The sequence below is a fragment of the Glossina fuscipes genome, unplaced genomic scaffold, assembly GCF_014805625.2.
Source record: "Glossina fuscipes isolate IAEA_lab_2018 unplaced genomic scaffold, Yale_Gfus_2 61105, whole genome shotgun sequence".
Taxonomy (NCBI): domain Eukaryota; kingdom Metazoa; phylum Arthropoda; class Insecta; order Diptera; family Glossinidae; genus Glossina; species Glossina fuscipes.
This window is the reverse complement of record NW_024003346.1, coordinates 91,824-96,904: the sequence shown is the minus strand read 5'-3', so window position 1 is coordinate 96,904 and position 5,081 is coordinate 91,824. Positions and strand designations below refer to the sequence as shown.

The following is a 5,081-nucleotide window of genomic DNA, read 5'->3' as shown; positions in this document are numbered from 1 at the left end:
ATCCGGCTGGAATTAACCACCGATGGGAGATCGTTAATGTATAAACTAAATAAAATGGGACCCAAGTGACTTCCTTGAGGTACGCCAGACGTAACGGGGAATTCATCCGAGCTAATGAAGTTAAACAAAACTCTGAAGGATCTATTGTGCATAAGAGCTTATCCATTTCACTAAGTAGGGTGGGAAACCAGAGGCTTGGAGTTTAAAGATAAGTAGTCTATGGTTAACCAAATCAAATGCTTTGCTTAAATCAGTGTAAATAACATCTGTGCGAGAGCCACTAGAAAAAGCCTTGAAAACATGACAGGTAAACTCTAACAAGTTGGTGACTGTAGATCGCCCTTTCCGAAAGCCGTGCTGGTGCGGAGAAATATACGAATTAATGGCAAAGGCTAAATGCTGAGTCACAATACGCTCGAACAACTTGGGCAAGACACTCAACTTGGCTATGCCTCTGTAGTTCTCAACAAATTGTCTACTTCCACTCTTGTGGATAGGAATAAGGAAACTACTCTTCCAACATGAAGGGAAAACACCTGAACACAAGGACATGTTAAAAATCTTTGAGATCACACCACACAACTCGACAGCGCAAGATTTAAGTACACATGATGGAATTCCATCAGGTCCAGGCGAACAACTGTATTTTAGAGAACTTAACCCTTTGAAAACATCATCTTCCGAAATAACCAAGTTAGGTATTGAAACCGAGTTAGTTATAGGATATGGGTAGTTTGCTGATAACTCAAAATTAGCAATCGAAAAGTTTCGTCGGAAATACTCAGCAAATAGATTTGAGATTTCAAAATCATCCGAGGAACCAGAGCCATTAAAAGAAACATGAGAGGGATATGTGGAAATTTTTCTTTTAGAGTTAACAAATTTAAAGAAGAATTTAGGATTAGCAAACAGAGAGGACTTAATGAACTGAAGGTATCTGCAGTAATAATGATGGTTGAGGGAGTTAAATCTATGCCTCGCCACCGAGTAAGCGACATAGTCGAGCGCAGAGCCACTTTTCGAATATTTTTTGAATAGCGAGTTTTTTCTATTCTTGTGATATTTAATTGTCTTATTAAACCACGGGGGACATCTGCTTCGAGGTCGACAATGCTTGATCGGAACAGATGCAGCAATAGCTAGATTTAATGTATTGTAGAACGATGGCATTAAGTTTTCAATACTACCGGTTGAGAAATCAAGCGTCAGATGTGAAAGACGATGTTTTAGTAATACAATATTGATTTTATGAAAATCATAATAATTATTTAAACAAGTTTGAGTTGGCACATTAAGGCATTCCAACAAACCATCATTAATATGATGAAAGGAAATGCATATTGATAGATGATAAGGATCCTCAGGTAAACTAAAAGGTGGGCAACGATTTACGTAAATCTCGGGAAAATTGGCAAAGCAGAGATCAAGCAGTCTACCATTACAATTAGGGGTACGATTATATTGAACCAAATTGTGATCAAACAATTCATTAAAGAACACAACAGCCCTATCAGACGTTGAAGTAGGAACCAAGCAGCCAGAATTATCAGTGTTACACCAAGTGACTTGAGGCAAATTGAAGTCACCCAATGCAACGACCAAATCGGTGGGTCTAGACCGCTTGGCCACTTCACAAATGAGGGCAGCGTGTTTCCCGTAAATGGAGATATCAGAATTTGGGGGAATATAGGAGCAGGTTATGAATAGATGTTTATCAGGCATATTCGCACGAATAGCGATAAATTCAACGTCAGGAGAAATGGGAAATTCAATTAAATTGGACGGGACTGACGCAGATATGGCAATTAATACACCACCACCAATGCGATTTACTCGATCATTTCTAAACACTTGGAAAGAATTATGAAAAAGTTCCGACGAATGTAGATCGGGTTTTAGCCAGGTTTCAGTAAAGGCCAAACAGAAAAATTCCGTGCTCACTGAATTTAGAAAAGTGGAACGAATTTTCGAATTTAGGCCCCTAACATTTTGATAAATGAGAGATAGTGGGCCTGAAGAACCAATTAGTTTTTTGAAGGCGACAAGACTATTGCCTTGGTATTACGGGGACGATCACGAGGGATAAATTCCTTAATTAAGGATCCTACCGGCCACAGTGATTTGTTTAACAACATATCACTGTTTTCAGTCGGAACTAATATTTTAAAAGAGGAGATTGCCCTAGCTTGAGAAGGAGCCATTTTGAAGATGCTAACACGCTTTAAGTTGACTGATGGGACTTTCGTCGCCAGATAACCTTTTATGTTATCCACCGATGTTTCAGGTGCCAGTCTTGACACAAATATTGCTTTTCTGGGAGGAACTGCCGTCAAGCAAATGTCATTATTTGGAACAGGAGGGGGGTTCACAGTAGGAGAGTTTCGAGTTGGGGAAAATATAGATGGGGTTATCGCCCTTGTACCGGCAGCTTGTGAGACTTGCCCAGTGTGGTGACCAGCATTCACACGCGAACAGGCAGGAGGAGAGGATGACTTATTTTTCTCTTCATTACTTTTAGGCGATGGCACTTGATTAGAGTGAGTGGCGGCTCTGGGCGGAGATACCCTTGCCACTTCAGCGTAGCTTAAAACCGATGGACTTGCCGGTTTGTTTGTAACTATTTTGCTACCAACCGACTCAGCAATATCGGAAACATTACTATTCATTTTAGAGTTAGAGGGAGTGGTAACTTGTACCAACGAATTAGATTTGGAGAAAGCCAGAGGTGACGTCCCACACGCTACGCTACGAGTAGAAGATGAGTGTCCAATAAAGCGACACTCATCAAACCTAGACTTAATGAGCTCAAACTTTTCCCACAAGGAGCCGAGATTTCTACTCAATTCCGAGAAACCATAACGGGTCTCCGTGAAAAGTTTATAAAAGTCAATGTCCCGCTGCCTACAGTCAGGACATGACCATCTTAAGCCTTTAGAAGGATCAGCGACTGCGTCAGCAGCACGGCCGAGAATACCGGCACACTTTGCATGACCGAAGCGCTCGCAGAGCCAACAAGAAACGAATCTTTCAGAATCCGGGCCTGATTTCGCCCGACAAGGTGTATATAAACACTCCATGTCCTGTCAAAAAGACAGTTGTTGATTATGGAGAACAGACACACAAATCACTAAAAAAAAAAAAAAAAAATCCTGAATATAAAAATTTATCAACCAATTTGTGCAAAACTTCTCTGTTAGGTTGACACTGTAACGAGAGATCACTAGCAACACAAACTTCAAACAGTAAAAAAAATAACAGAGAAAAAGAGAGAAAACAAAAAAAAAGAGATTTTTATCAGAGCTCAAAATTTTTGTTTGCAAAACTCAAATGAATCAAATGAAAGCGTAAAAGAACAATATTTCTTTTACTTTGAATTCACTCACTTTCTTCTCAAAGAATATAATAAAATCACACACTAAGGAAGAATAGCCACGAAATTCAAGAAAAAAATTAAAATTTTATTTGCCGACACAAAAAATACACGACTATACCGCGCGACAAAGTTGCCAGACTTGTATATTCCAAATCTAACCCCAACTTTACTAAGACCCCAAATAAAGAACTCTAAGGGGGCTTTTTTATGCGTCCCAGCGAATTTTCGGTTGCTAATTTGGTGAATACCAAACAGAAGAAGCGGAAGAAGTAGATTGCAAAGAAGGGAAGAGAAATAATAAAATAAATAAATAACAATAATTACATAATCAAAACTAACCCTAACTTTATTAAGGCTCAAACAAAGAACTTTGTTGCTACACATTGGGCCTCTTTTACATATCCCAGCAAATTTTCGGTTTGCTATTTGCTGAATAGAAGACGAAGAAGAAGAAGGGAAAAGATATTATTCAATTCATTTTTCAAATATTAAAAACGTAATAAGTAACAAATTTTGCACAAATAGTTTTTTAATTCGTCACAATTGTCCGTAAGTCATTGCACTGCACTGTTTTCTTTGTAATTTAAAGCTTTTTGTGATTCTTCCAATTTGTTAACTAATATATTATTTTCAATATTATTTCGCATTTATTAAATTAAATTATTCCCGTCTAGATTGTGTTAAGGATATGAAGAATGCATGTCAATTTTACAGAAATCGTGTGTTAAAAGAATGGAAAGAAAAGCACATCACGCATGTGGAATGGGCTCGGGCTTAGGTGCAAACTCCAGCGGAATTGCAGCAGTGTACGAAGCAATTTCATACCACAGGATTAGTATGGTCTGGCAAGGGCTTTGCTGTCGCCCCTCCCCACCATCTCTGGGTGCATGTCCTCCACCACCTCCTCCACCACCTCCTCCACCCAATTTCGACTTGTCTTCCATGGGCTTTGACGACTGTACAGATGGGCGTATTCCTCTGTTTGCAGAAATCAATCAAGGCGCACCCATCACCTACTCTTGGTAAATATATAAATTCATGAACTTTTTGAATAAATTTTTCCTCATTTTCTTTCTTTCTTGCTTTGATGATTGTAGATCTGAAGAAGTTACTGCCGATATCCAAAACCCAAAAATCCAACATTACGCACTGGGCCTGCACCCTTTAAACCAACACAATTTGGTTTCGTAAGTGCAGCTGGCCCCGCGGCCGCCTCAATGGTGAAAGATCCCATTTTTACTCGAGACGGGAAAAAGTGGTTGATTGAATATCAAAAAAATAATCCCAATTTATTGGTAGAGAATGTGGAGATGAATAATGTTGTATACGTGTTCAAAAGTGAAGATTCTACTTTAACCGTTAAAAGAAAGGTTAATGACATTGTTATGGACTCGTGCAAAAAATGCTCCTTATTGTTTGGTTTAGTAGTCGCCTCCGTTGAATTTGTTAACTGTCAAAGTGTACAAATGCATTAGGCCATTAAAACTAATATAAGTTTAAGGGTTATTGTTTTCATTGTTTGCAATTTGAGCTACCATACTGGAAATATTCTCGTCTATGAACATTTCCTCTCCACAGCAATACGTGCAATTATTTGCATTTGTATGCAGACTAACTTTTTCAATTATTCTCAATTGTTAACAAATACAGGCTCGCTTTTTCAATTACCGTCAGATGTTACCAAATTCGGACGGGCTCTTTGAATTAT

General features: G+C 38.7%; 1 pseudogene; it reads left to right on the top strand.

Moving 5' to 3' along the window:
• Window positions 1–4,047: 4,047 nt before the first annotated feature.
• On the top strand, window positions 4,048–4,848 carry LOC119643500 (annotated as a pseudogene).
• The last annotated feature ends 233 nt before the right edge of the window (window positions 4,849–5,081 follow it).